This window comes from Antechinus flavipes, chromosome 2 (genome assembly GCF_016432865.1).
Source record: "Antechinus flavipes isolate AdamAnt ecotype Samford, QLD, Australia chromosome 2, AdamAnt_v2, whole genome shotgun sequence".
In the NCBI taxonomy this organism is placed as follows: Eukaryota; Metazoa; Chordata; class Mammalia; order Dasyuromorphia; family Dasyuridae; genus Antechinus; species Antechinus flavipes.
In genome coordinates, this window is record NC_067399.1 from 515,778,381 (window position 1) to 515,793,787 (window position 15,407).

At 39.9% G+C, this 15,407-nt stretch overlaps 1 protein-coding gene across 1 annotated transcript in view; it reads right to left on the reverse strand.

Annotated features, from left to right (window-relative positions):
* Positions 1–15,407, reverse strand: part of LOC127551108 (chymase-like) — a 219,695-nt gene that overhangs the window by 200,444 nt on the left and 3,844 nt on the right. The window lies entirely within an intron of this gene.

The window sequence follows — 15,407 nt, forward strand, 5'->3', positions numbered from 1 at the left end:
TCTTTGTGCAAGTCCTGATGTGTTGTATAGGAATTGATGATTTTGGTGGGTGGAGGCAGGGAAGTGGAAAGGGAAGCGGAAAAAGAGACTGCTGGCTGGCATCTTGTCACAGCTGCTCACATTGCTATTGCAACCGCCCTTCACCTCCAATCCCCCTCTGCTAGCTGGCTTCCTATCGCAGCTGCCCATATTGCTTTCTTCACCTTTTCACTTCAATAAAGATTGAAGATTTTCCCCTTAACCTGAATTCCTGACTTCGGCTGATTTTAAATACGCGGTCATCACATTATGACTTTGTGGGACGTTTGCAGACACCTATCACAAGAACAAATGGGGAAAATACAATAACAGATATTTTGATAAGGCAACTTGCTAAGGAAAGTGCTAATGAGGTCTGAAGAAGAATTATACTAGGCCTGCACAAAGATGCTCCTTTAGAGGAGTTCATAAGACGCTGTGCCGCAGTGGGCACAAATGCCTTTTATAGCCAGACTCTGATGTAGACTCCCCAAGATCCCAACATGGGAAGACAGAGTATTTCCTGGCAAGGGACATCCAGAGAGACTTGTCAATGCTTTCAGTGTGGTAAAGCAGGGCATCTGAAAGCTCAATGTTGGTATAGAGACAGAATGAGAAAACAGGGTGGGAGAACGAGACCCAATATCCCATGTCCAAAATGCAACAGAGGCTTCCATTGGGCCTCAGAATATAGACAGATTCAGGGAAATGGGATGAGGGGCCCAGCCCCAGGGCCCAACGCAAAAAATACTTGGAGCATGATGGCAGCCAATGGTGCACCCAGAGAGTGCCTAGAAGTCCAGCACCCAGACATGACCAATCAGCCAGAAAGCTATATGATGGGAGAAGGGGATTACACAATCAACAAGCCAGGAAGCAACCTGATGGGAGAAAGGAATTACAATTGGGGAGAATAGAGCTGTATGCAGCTGGGACAACTGAGATACACCCTGGAGAGGTGAAATCTGTTCCTCTCCAGCCTATGGATCCTTTGCCCCCAGGCACAGTAGGCTTGACCATTTCATCTCCTTTTTGTACATACAAAACAGTGCCCATCCACACACTGATATGGGAAACTGGGGAATGTGTAGATAATATCCCAGTCATTAATACAGGTAGACAATGTGTCACTTATCACCCAGGAGAAGTAGTAGCATCAGGTTTACTCATACAGAATCCTAATAAGCAACCTGGTGATAGTTGCCCAGATTCTGACTCCAGACCACAAAATCCAGGAATATATTGGACAGCAGCTATGACAGCTGACCAACCTATGCTCACGAGCTATATAAATGGCCTACCATTGGAAGGATTGGAAGACACTGGTGCAGATCGTACAGTCATTAGAGGTGCCAATTGGCCCAGTCACTGGTCAAAGATTAGGACAGACACCTACGTGTCTGGAGTAGGAGGATCAATAGCAGCAGAAGTTAGTGCTGCCCCTATGAGATGGACTTTCGAAGGCAAAACAGGAGTTTTTACTCCTTTTATAGTTGAAAAATTCCCCATCAATCTGTGGGGAAGAGATGTTTTACAACAATTAAGGTTAAAAATGAATACTTCGGTTTTTTAAGCAGGGCTGCTGTTGAAGGCCTGCCAACACTTTCACCTGTTCCTATCCAATGGAAAACTGATACACCAGTGTGGATAGAACAATGGCCCTTAGGTAGCGATAAAATTCAGATCTTATTAGATACAGTACAGGAGCAGCTTGAATAAGGGCATTTACAACCTTCTCTAACTCCTTGGAATTCCCCAGTATCTGTTGTAAGAAAGAAATCTGGAAAATGGAGGATGTTCACTGATTTAAGAAAAGTGAATGAACAGATGGAAACTATAGGAACTCTTCAGCCTGGACTTCCATCTCCTACTCATTTGCCTAGTGAATGGCCTCTTTGGGTCATAGATATTAGGGATTGTTTCTATTCTATCCCTCTGGATAAGAAGGATATGAGAAGATTTGTCTTTTCAGTGCTCAGTGTTAACTTAGCTGAGCCTTATAAAAGATATGAATGGACAGTTTTGCCACAGGGAATGAAAAACAGCCCCACATTGGGTGCCAAATGTGATGACCATGTATTTAAAATCAGCTGGAATCAGGAATTCAGGTTAAGGGAAACATCTTCAATCTTTATTGAAGTAAAGAGGTGAAGAAAGCAATATGGGTAGCTGCGACAGGAAGCCAGCTAGCAGAGGGGGATTGAAGGTGAAGGGCAGTTGCGATAGCATTGCGAGCAGCTGTGACAAGACACCAGCCAGCAGACTCTTTTTCCGCTTCTCTTTCCACTCCCCTGCCTCCACCCACCAAAATCATCATTTCCTATACAACACATCAGGACTTGCACAAAGAGTGGGTGGGGGCCATTCTTTCTCCAGGCTTATATATTAATAGAATATGGTCCAATTACTATTTAGCCTCATGTGCTTGGGACCTCAGTGCCTCAACTCAAGCCTCAGCCCCTTACAGGGGAGGAGCATTGGTAGTTCTGGAGCCCTGCTCTCATGGGGATTCTATTAAAGAGGGAACTATACACACACACACACACACACACACACACACACACACACACACACACATATATATATATATATATATATATATATAGGTATAAACCTTTTCTAAATTAGGAAAGAAATAAGAAGATAAAAGGGTATGAAGTGGGAAGAGAACAAAGGAGGCATTTTTAGAGGGCATCCTACTAACAACAGATCAGGGTAAAAGTGAAAACAACGTAATATATTTAGAAGAGTGCAAAGGGCTGGAAGTCTGAATAGATGCACTTGAATCAGACAACTGAGCACTTAAGGCTAATTATCTATTGGACAATAACTCTATCAGCATGTTTGGAATTTCTCTTCTCACAGTTAATGCTGGCTCAATGCTTGGGGTTAGGAGAATCATAGGAGGGATTAGGGGGTGGAGGGAGACAAGCCAGAGTCACTTTGGAGGAGGAACCTTTTTATCAAGAATCCATCGCCAATTATATAATAGTCTGTTTATCTTTAATGGAGACTCGTGTGTAAAATTTGGAGCCATGGCCAGTAAAATTTGCCACTCTGGGATGGTTTCACAGCACACATTAATTTGTGCATTAGTATAAAAGGTGTATATCTTGTCAGGTCTTATCCCAGATAATTGTACTACTCGCTTAATGGCCTTTAATAAAATTCTAGCCACAAGCACTGGGTAAGGAGTAAGGCTTTGTTCTGGTTGTGCCGGGAGGTTCACTCACTCTATCACACTGTCTCCTTGATGAAGGACTGCTGTGGGTGCCTCTTATGTGGCAAAAACTGATATTTCCAAGGGTTTTTGAATGACTCTTTCAACCACATTGGATAAAGCCAGTTTAACTTTTCTCAAAGACTCGAGCTTCTTTTGTAAGCTGATGTGGTGAGTTTAAAGCACTGTCTCCCCTTAAAATGTTGTAAAATGGTTGTAACTGATAGGTAGTCAAGCCTAACACTGGACGCATCCATTGGATATCTCCTATCAATTTCTGAGTTATTTAAGGTGTTTAGCTTCTCTGTTCTTAAGGACAGTTTTTGTACTGTAAGCACCTTAGGGTATATGTCATATCCTAAATATTGAAAAGGAGCTTGTCTTTGAATTTTTTCTGGAGCTATGTGAAATTTGTAGTTTCTTAGTGTTTCCATGGTCTTTTGTAGACATGCTTCTAACATTTGTTCTCAGGTGCACATCCCAATATAACCTTCATATAATGGTATAACATAACTTTTGTAAATGCTTTTCTTACTGGAGTAAGAGCAGTAGCAACATACATTTGACACACAGCAGGGCTGTTTTTCATTCTCTGTGGCAAAACTGTCTATTCATATCTTTTATAAGGCTCAGCTAAGTTAACGCCAGAGGGATAGAATAGAAATAATCCTTAATGTCTATAACCCAAAGAGGCCATTCTTTAGGCAATTGAATAGGAGATGGAAGTTCAGGCTGAAGAGTTCCTATAGTTTCCATCTGTTCATTTACTTTTCTTAAATCAGTCAACATCCTCCATTTTCCAGATTTCTTTCTTATAACAGATACTGGGGAATTCTAAGGACTTAGAGAAGATTGTAAGTGTCCTTGGTCAAATTGCTCCTGTACTATATCTAATAAGTTCTGAATTTTATTGCTACCTAAGGGCCACTGTTCTATCCACACTGGTGTATCAGTTTTCCATTGGATAGGAACAGGTGAAAGTGTTGGCAGGCCTTCAACAGCAGCCCTGCCTAAAAAACCAAAGTACTCATTTTTAACCCTAATTGTTGTAAAATGTCTCTTCCCCACAGATTGAAGGGAATTTTTTCAATTATAAAAGGAGTAAAAACTCCTGTTTCACCTTCTAAAGTCCATCTCAAAGGGGCAGCACTAACTTCAGCTGCTATTGATCCTCATATGCCAGACATGTAGATGTCTGCCTTAAACTTTGACCAGTGACTGGGCCAATTGGCACCTCTAATGACTATACGATCTGCACCATGTCTTCCAATCCTTCCAATGGTAGGCCATTTATATAGCTCGTGAGCATAGGTCGGTCAGCTGTCATAGCTGCTGTCCAATATATTCCTGGATTTTGTGGTCTGGAGTCAGAATCTGGGCAACTATCACCAGGTTGCTTATTAGGATTCTGTATGAGTAAACCTGATGCTACTACTTCTCCTGGGTGATAAGTTACACGTTGTTTACCGGTATTAGTGACTGGGATATTATCTACACATTCCCCAGTTTCCCACATTAGTGGGCCCCTCATCCCGTTTCCCTGAATCAGTCTACATTCTGAGGCACAATGGAAGCCTCTGTTGCATTTTGGACATGGGGTATTGGGGCTTGTTTTCCCATTCTGTTTTCTCACTCTGTCTCTATGACAACACTGAGCTTTCAGATGCTCTACTTTTCCACACTAAAAACATTGACGAGTCTCTCTGGAAGTCCCTTGCGAGGAGGGACCCTGTCTTCCCATGTTGGGATTTTGGGAAGTCTGCATCATAGCCTGGCTATAAAAGGCATTTGTGCCCACTGTGGCACAGCATCTTATGATCTTCTCTAAAGGAGCATCCCTGCGCAGTCCTAGTATAATTCTTCTACAAACCTCATTAGCATTTTCTTTAGCAACTTGCCTTATCATAATGTCTGTTACTGCATTTTCACCATTAGTTCGTATGACAGCTTGTCTGCAAACATCCCACAAAATCAGCAAAGGGTTCATTTGGTTCTTGTGCTATTTTTGTGCTTTGTTGTTCTTATTGGGAAACTAAGTCCATGCTTTGATAGCAGCAGCAGCAATTTGCCCAAGAGCTGCTAAAGGGTAATTAATCTGTACTGAAATTTCTGCATAAGAACCTACACCTGTTAGTTAGTCACAGGTGATTGGAGGATTAACTTCACTATGACTATTTTGTTTGGCTTGTATCCTACAGAGCTCACTATATTCAGAAAGTCACAAGTTTTGTCCAGGTTCTAAGCATGTCCTTGCAATAAATTTCCAGTCCCTAGGGGTTAAGACTTCATAAGCCAAATTCTGTAATAACATCTTAACATTAGCTGATGTAGCCCCATAAAGAATGCAAGCCTTTTTCAGGTCTTTGAGGATTTCTATATCAAAAGGAGTGTATCTTCTACTGTCTTGACCTAAAGAGTTAAACTGTTGAATCACAGGATACATTTCCATTTGCAAATCACCTAAATTCTTCCTTTCTTCAGTGGCTTTAAGGACTGTCTTTTGCAATCTAGTCATAGGAGGGGATGATTTTTTGCGGGAAGTGCTGGTGGTGTCATTGCCCCTCCCACTACTCCTCCCCCCTCCACCCAGGAAGGTGAAATTGATGGGGCATGTCAAGAACCAGTTCTGCTTTAGGCCGGGTTAAAGCTGCTTTGTGAGAAGAGAATCACTCTCCCTTCATCACACCCTCACTTATTTCCTCATGCGCTCCAGTGATTCAGTTAATCCCTCCTTTGTCCTCTTCATTTTCCTCACACCTCTGCATCTGGCCATTCTTAGAATTTTTCTTTTTTTTATAACTTGCAGGATTCTTTAAGGCCAATTGTATTATGTTGTACGTAAAGAATGTTTCCTTGGAAATTGAACAAGGACCTTTATTGTTGTCATATTCACATAATTGTTGTCCTACTAGCTTCCAATTATCTAGCCCTATCTCCTCTTCCTTTAAGAACCAAGTGGGCCTGAGTTCTAATGTACCCAGGAGTCTAGCCATCTACAACCAAGTTACAAGCCTTGTCCCTTGATTAGTTTAAGCATGCTTTCTATAGCACCCCCTTGGGGAGGGGGTGGGCATGGGGCTGGGGCTGGGAGAGAATCTTTTCCCAATATCTGTCCCATTGCAGCTAGAAAAGGTTACTAGTTTGGCCCTTAACAATGTAAGTTACCTGTTTGTCTATTAAAATACTTACCTATTTCCTAGTCACCAGAGACTTCTTCAGTGAAGCTAGGGTCCTCGGGCCCCACACTCGGGCGCCAAATGTAAAGACTACGCCAGCACCCAGGATACCTTAGAATCAGCCGGAGTCAGGATAAGTAGAAGTCCTGAGTCTTTATTTTTGGTCTTTAAAGGTAGGATTGAATTGAATGGAAGCAGAATCTCCACGACCTTCCTTCTCCCTCATCTACCACCAAAGTGACGCTGGCTAGTCTTACTCCACCCCCTAGTCCCTCCTACAATCCTCTGTCTACACCAATAATTGAGCCAGCACAGGATAGTGGGAAAGGCCATTTTCTAAGCATATCCCCATAAAGTATTGTCCAATCAGTAGTTAGCCTCAAGTGCTCGGCAGTCCTGACCACAGTGCATTGACTCAAGAGTTTCAGCCCTCTACAGTGGTATATGAATGCAAGGGAATACTATTGTGCAACACAAAATGAGCAGGCAGATTTCAAAAAATCTGGAAAGATTTGTAGGAATTGAAACAAATGAAGTGAGCTGAACCAGGAAAACACTGTACACAGTAGAAGCTATACTGAGTGATCACCTATAAATGCCTTAGCATTTAAATACTATCCTCATTCAGATAAAGTATTTAAGAACTTTGAATGTAGATTTAAGAATATTTTAATTTTCCCCCCTTTTTCATGTTTTCTTTTTCATGTTTTTTTTCTCTTTTGGTCTGTTTCTTCTTTCATCACTGTGACTAATATAGAATATAGACTAATATATAGACTAATCTAGAAAGATGCTTTACATGATTGCATATCTATATATCTATATTTCTATATAAACACACACATATACATATATAAAACCTGTGTCCAATTGCTTACCATTTTAGGAAGAAGGGAAGGGAGCATGGAGAGAAAAACTTGAAACTCAAATACTTTTAAATATGAAAGATTAGAATTGTTTTTATGTATAATTAGGAAAAAAAAAGTACTATTTTTAAAAAAGAAAATGGAAATGTGAATGAATGGGGGACTTGAAGTACTTCCCTGAGTTGTATAGAATTTTCTGTGGAGACAAAAGATTCAAGACCTCAGCAATTCTGCATAGATAATAGAAAAAAGAAGGACTGGAGAGGATTAGCTAGAACTATATCCAAAAATAGTCCATCCAAATCAGGTTAGTGTTTTCTAAAGCCAGATTTAAGAAATTTCTGGACTGGAAATTTCTCTCCCTTTTGGGGAGGTAGAATTGATTTAGATAAAGATACAATTGGTGGAAGATGGATCACGCAACCCTGATAATCTGAGAAATATGATGACTAGAATATGATTGTCTAAAAAGTCGATTCCACTATTCAATGATACAGCTGCTTTGGGATGTCAAGCAAGGTGAAAAAATGTAGCCCTGGGTTATGATAATATACTTAAGAATATCATCCTGCATATACAAATTCTGAAATCCCCAGATCAAGGAGAAAATATTACAAGCAACAAGAAAACTAATTGAAACATGTTAGAGCCACAGTTACAATTACACGAGATCTAGTAGTGACTACATCAAAAGACAACAGATCTTGGAACACTATATACTGAAGACCAAAAGAACTCGGACTGCTGCTGGAAAATATAATACCCAGTGAAAGTAAGCATAATCCTGAACTTAAAAAAATAGATATTCAATGAATTGCCAGACTGTCAAGAAAATTGTTGCAATAAGACCTGAAATTAACCAAAAATTTGACATAAAGACCCATGAGAAAAATAAGGTAGCAATCAAAGACTAATTCCAAGAGACTCAATAAGGATAAACTATTTTATACATGCTAAAAATAAATTATATGTCTAAGATTGTCATTAGCAATTTGATTGTTTGAAAGAAAAATTGGGGTAGAGTTGAGTATGATTTGATTCTAAAAAGCAAACTATGTAGGAAAAGTTAAAAAGAATGATTATGTTAAGTGAATGAGATTGAGAGCAAGAAGTGACACAGAGTAATTAGATAGGGAGGCAAGCTGGTAGTTTATTGTCACTGAAAATGGGTTAATGAGTGAACAATATATACACACATATATGTATATATATATAGGCACACACACGTGTGTCTGTGTGTGTGTGTGTGTGTGTGTGTGTGTGTGTGTAATGTTGGGGCTAGCTTTCTGAAGGTCCTCCCAGAAGGGACTTGGAACCAGCTTTGGTCTCAGCAGAATAATCACCATGAGAATACTCAGGAATAAAGTCCAAAGTCTTTACTATCTCTCATACAAGTCTGTTTCATAGAATGACCCAGTCTCCTCTGCTAGCATTCTGAAGGTCTGCCAGGCTGATCTCAGTGCAGGAAGTAGGAGAGCCATGATGAAAGATAGAATCTCTGTGGCTGACTTTGTCCTCAGTCCTATTACAATCACATCAACTGTAGAACTATTACATCACCATGCTAAGTACTAAGTATATGTAAACCAGATAACCATTGTCTCATCAATTCCACTTGTTTCAAGTATACTTCTCACAAGTTCCTCCCTCTACACATATACATATATGTTATTTATGTACATAAAAGTCTTCTAACTTTATAAAGATATAAGAAGGATATGGAATAGGTTAAGGGGAAGGTATAGAAGAGTGTATTGATTAAGGAAAATGGGATGAAGAGAAAGGGAAAGAATAGGGGGAGAAGATAAGGGAGAGATCCTTGGAGAAAGGGTAGGTTAAGTAATAGTAAGGCAAAGTAGCAGGTGGGAGTCAGCAGAGATAGGAAATAAGATAAGATATAAGGGATAGGAAACATAAAATAATGATCAGGAACAGAAATTATTAGAAAAGTGGCAGTAATCATTTCAAGACAAGGTTAAAGCTAAAACATATTTAGTTAAAAAAGAAAAATAAGGAAACTACATTATATGTTAGTCATATTAATATTGTTTTAGACTATTTAAAATAGACAGTATAAAGTTGGACTATTGTTATGGTATAATAAATGAGTTAGTGGATTTAGAAAAATATGTGAAGACTTAGATTTATGAGGAATGATGTTATTCACCTTCAGAGAAACAGAGGACAATCATAGTATGGCCTTTCTTACATAGATGTATTTGCTGTATATGCCTATGGAAGTGTCTGGTTATACATATCTGTGTACATGTATGTACATATATATGAAATATCTATATTATGTGTTTATGTGTGTATAAACATATCCACACTAATTGTAGCCTTCTTGGGGGGCAATGTGGAGAAGGAAAGGGAAAAAAAAGAATAAAGTAAAAAGCACAAGGTAGAAAACAAAAGAAAATCTAGAAGGAAGCAAAGAAAAGATGGATAGTTCTGAACACAATGTGTATCAATTATCTAGGCTTTCTTGAAATTGATATTGATTTCATATTTTGAATTCTTTCTGATATTCTGCTCTGCACAAGAGAATGATTTTTCTTTTTTTCTTTTGCTTATTAACTTAATTTTTTTTTACAAGAGTATCATTTTGATTAACAGAGAGTGAATATTATGTTAGGCACTAACACATTCTATGCTGTGAGAGGAGTCACCAAAATGTCTCCATTGGTTGTGACCTTAGAGTGGAGAGTCCTGAATTGTCCAAATCTCTACTCTGTAGGCTCCAAACCACTGAGCCAGACCATAGTCACTGAGTAGGAATCAGTATAAATGAAAATCTTGCTTGCCACATGCTGCAAGATTCTCTTTAAGGACAGCCATGCAACTCTCAGGTCAATCCATTGGGAGGACTTGTGAAGAAGGGATTTCCATTCTTCAAGACATCTTCTTGCCTCTCTGAATTAATAGTACATAAAGTTCAGTTTTATGTACTTTTCTTAGTGGGCAGAGTCTTTGATGAGACCGGCAAAATATCATTCCTCAGAATTTAAGCCTTGGTTTTCAGGGTGATGAAGTTAGTGCCAATCAGAGAGTTGCTAAAATTCCCTTTTGGTCGGTGCAGGTTTTGCACAAAGAACTCATGAAACTCTGAATTATTAATTGACAAAAATGAAAGTTTATTGTTGGACAGGGAGCCAGTTTTGCTAAGAGACTGACTTCTACAATGGCAAAATCCTATTAGAGAAATGGAGTCTGGCACTGAGAAGAGTGCAGGGGGCAGGGTCCTAGCAGCTGACCAAGGTGCTTGGGCATTCTGCCAGGTCCTGACAGAGAAGTGAGTGAGAGAGATAAAGAGGGGTTAACGCTGAAAAGAGAATGTCTTCTCAGTGTGCAAGGGTTCCTGTCAGGCAGCTATGCCAAGGAGAAGTCTCTTGGCCTGGCATGGTCCTACTTTGGCCCTCTGCAAAGAGTGACCCCATAAACTGCCCTTTAAAAGGAATTTTGAAGCTTCATGAAGCCAAGTTCCCAGGCTTAGATGCTTATTCATTTCCAGCCCAGATCTTCTATTGGAATTAACAATACTTCAAAGAGGTGCTTTTTGAACAGGATTTTTAATTGAATCAAAGGCTTTGGCATCCCTGAAAGATAATTTAGCTGGGGGCATTTGCCTTCCCTGGGAGGGGCTGAGACTCCAAAAGGCATCACAAGTCAAAAGGGAACACAGTTTCAGAGTGATAATCTTAAAAAGAACAATTTCAGGAAGGGGAACAGTTTCCTTCTGCCTTCAGAGGGTCCATTGGGATAGCAGAGGAGTTAAAAATTGGGGCTGAGGCTAAAGGTTTGAGGATCTGTCAAAGATACAACTTGTCAATAAAGTGCATTAATATCCAAGGGGCCCAGGCTAGCATTGTCTTAAATGTAACACTGACATTTAATGATCAAAAAAATTTTTTTTCAATAGTGGTATATAGCAAGTGACTATTTGGGGCAGCTTATGGATCCAGAAACCTAACAGTTATTTAATTTGTTCTCAGACTGAAGCCTGAAACAATTTTTCTTCAGTCAAATCATTATGGAAAGAGACCTTCAGGGACATAGGGACACAAGGAGTCAGGGAGAGAGAAAGCTTGTCAGGGTACTTTAGATCTTCCAAGGCCATGAGCTATTTTAGGCATCACTACAAAGAAGCAGATGGTCCACCAAAAGAGGACTATTAAAACATCCTGGGGGAAATATGGATTCTGCATGATCCCAAGATCCAACAAACTTCTGAGTCTCCTCTTCAGGCTGGGGGAGAGTATTAATATCTCTATCTGGAATCCCCTGGGGTGTCCTAATCCAATGTATTAGAAAGATTTAATTGAGTAGATTGGCCCCTGAACTTTCTTAGGATTGCTTCTCTTCTATAACATGTGTCAAATGCTCCCATTTCCCTTTGACACGGGAAACTTTAAGTGGTTTGAGCCTGTTAGGGTGCCTCCCTTTGTTTTTGGTAAGATCAGGTGAGTCCTTCATACAAGAGAGGGCAGATATTGTGAACCTTGGGAAAGAAACAATGGAAGGTAGCTAGCTCTAAAAACCCATTTAAAAAAAAAAGTCCTATTAGGGAGAATTGGGATGAAGTATCAAAATATATAGGGATTAAATACCATGGTTTTGTTTGGGTAGATGCCCCAGTTGCTGATAAGAACTGTGGATCCGCAGAGGTCTGGGTGTAAATTCAAAGAAGCCTTCAATAAGCACACAGCATCTCCTAATGTTGCAGCTCCAGAACTCCCCTCCTCACCCCTACCCCAATGATTCATTTGGACAAAGGTCTCTGTCCCACACAAGACCAGATCTAGAGCTTGAAGAGACCTCCGAGATAAGCCGAGTACAATTCTTTCATTTTATAGACAAGGCCTAGAGAACTTCAAGCGTCTTATCTAAGAACAAATTGGCCATAAGTCCCAGAGATGTGATTGGAAATCAGATCCTCTGACTCTGTCTGACAGAGTTTTTTTTCTTTGTGCTACTGAGGAGTTCAGAAAAATCGCTTCGACTGAGTGCTTTTGGATCCTAATTCTTTCATCTAATGTATTTACTATTTTTGAGTTTATTCCAATCTGCGTGTTTTGTAGAGATGACATCTATAAGCCCATCAGGTGAGGAATACCTGAATAAGTTATGGTGCATGAAAATAAGGGAATATGATCATTCTATAAAAAATTATGAACAGCCTGATTTTAGAAAGGCCTAGAAGGATCTACATGGATTAATGTTGAATGAAACCAGCAGAACCAGGTCAGTACTGTAGGTAGTGAATGAAGTGAACTGTGACAGCTGTCTCACAAGATGGAGGCAGTGTTCTACAGCCTGAGTGAAGGCCAGCTGTGGCCCAGGGCCAGGTTTCTTTCTCCAGAAATCTCCTGGTTTACAAGGAGTGGGACCTTTTCTTTGTGAGAGTAAGTTGGGGCCACCTTGGTCCTGAAACTCCCATAGAAGGTAATGTAGTAATGCTAAAGATGTGGTTGGGTTGAAAGCTTCTCCTCATTTATGACTTAGAGCATGAGGTCATTTGTCTTGGATAATCAGGGCAAAGGTCCAGCTCATAGGGAGTGTTAGCCCAGGCCCCCATAATTCTTGTCTCCCTTCTCCTTGCCCAACTGCTTGTGGAGAGGGAGATAGATGTCCTTTCTCGAGAGATCATAATAGAATTCCTTTCTGCTTTTGCCTTGAGAAATCTCCTTAATTTATTTGATTTATTTAAGCTGGTGGGTCTTGTCCCACACAATAGCAACATTAAGATTGTGCTGTGATCAGTATGACAAACTTGATTCTTCTCAGGGTTCAGTAATCCAAGGTAACCCCAATAAACTTTTGGAAAACACCACTCAAATATAGAAAAAGCACTCTGGAGAGTGAATGTAAATCAATACATGCTATGTTCACTTTTTTTCTGTTTCATTTTCTCTCTTTTGTGATTTTTCCCTTTTGTTCTGATGTTTTTCTCCTAACATGATTCATAAGGAAATATATAAAAAATGAATGAGGATGTATAACCAAAAAAACCAAGGTTGTTTCTACATGTAACTGGGGAAAATAAAAATGAAAAAAAAAAAAAGAGATTCCATCTATATCCTTACCCAAGTTCTAGATGAAAGTGTAACATGAGAGCAACAAGAATAGATCCAAGGACACTGCAATATAAATCAATATAGACTGATGCTTGATGTTAATGACTATTCTTTGGATTTGGTCACTCAAACCACTCCACACATATTTAATAAAAAATTTCACTGTACTATAATTTGATTAAAGTCACCTTGTCCATTAAGCTGTCAGAGAGATTCTATGATAGTCGGAATTTTGAATCAGAGAACCTGGATTTGCTATTAAATTGAGCAAGTAACTTAACCTTAATCTGTGCCTCATTCTTGCAGAGAAAGGAGACTTAGTACATATTTTCTAAGATCCCCTTCATCGTTAAATCTTGCCATCTTACCACAATCAACTATCTTGATGAAATATAAGACTATGGCTTTCCTCTTATCTAGTAATCCAATCAAAAAGGGAATTAATGAGAATCTAGCATGAGGTATTCTTGATGAATCATTATAAACTCTTATGGAAGACTACTTCTCTTTCATTTTTTTATTTTCTTAAGTTTTTAAATTTACATACTTTGTATTTTTAAAATTTTTATCACTTTATTTTCAAGTGTATTCTCTCTCCTGTTGTGCCATAATTTTCCTTTATTGTCCTGACTCAGTTCCCTGAATTGTTCTGCCTCAGTTCCTAATTGTTCTGTTTAATCCTGCAACACCACCACTCCCTCCTAATCACAATGATCCAGATAAGGAGAAAGACTTTCTATCTTAGACATCATCAGAATGTTTGGTGTCTCTCCCCATTCTGTCAGAACCACATTGATCATCCCTTCACACTCTGAGTGCTCGACTCCGCCCCTGCCTTGGTCTACCCCTATAGCTGAGCCACCTGCATTTATATGCCCTTGAGAGCTCACATTGGTTGCTGGACGCTTTGGACATCAGCTCTGGGGGCAGCATGTCCCAGCACAATCTTTCCCTTTCAAAAAAATATTGAAAACTTTCTAATCTCTATCTTGCCTCAGTTTCTCCGGCATTACATTTCATCCCAGAAGGCCAGTCCTTGCAGCAAAGCTCTGCATCCCCTTTAAAATGTTCACAAATAACCTTTGACGCAATATATGCCAGCATTTTGCTAGAAACTATAGTGAAGCTCACTAGTGAATTGTGTGAAGGCCGTACTTTCTTCCTTTTTTTCCTTCCAAAATAAGGCCAACATTCTTAGTGGTGTCCAATTAAAACCTAATGCAGTGAGTGGCCATTGGGAAACACTTACCAGTGTGATGCCACAATTCCCTTTAAATGTCCTGAACCAGTTTCCCTAATTGTTCTATTCAGTTACTCTGCCTAGGTTATAACCATTCCCTCTTGCTAATTGATAGGATAAAGGTCTTATATTTTAGACCTTCCAGGGGTCCTCAAACTTTTTAAATAGGGGGCCAGTTCACTGTCCCTCAGACGGCTGGAGGGCCGGATTGTCGTAAAAACAAAAACTTTGTTCTGTGGGCCTTTAAATGAAGAAACTTCATAGCCCTGGGTGAGGGGGATAATTGTCCTCAGCTGCTGCATCTGGCCCACGGGCTGTAGTTTGAGGACCCTGCCTTAGGCTATAATCATTTCATCTTAATGTTTGATGGCATAAAGATCTTTATCCATTTTAGGTATCATTAGACTATCAGGAGCCTCTGTAGTACCTCCCATTATGTTGTCCTAGGTGCCTCCCCCCATTAGATCATCCCTGTCCAGGTACCTCCTCCATTATGTCATTGTTCATATTATCCTATAAAAGAATCTTGTATCGGACATCCAGGGCTGGATTCTTGGAGACAACAGTCTCGTTTGGTCCTGGGGCCAAACATGGATCCATTTGGTCCCAGTAAATCTTTCCATTAAATAAATTGTTAAATGCTTTCTAATCTCTCTCCTGCTCACTTTCTCCCACATTACACAAGAACAATGAGGGCTATTTACTTCCACTCACAAACTGAATACTGACTCCCTCTTCTCTAGGAGGTCCTTTGCTGCTGTGCTGACTACCTTGGGCAAGGAGAGGGGGGGACTACAGTGGGAGAGAGTAATC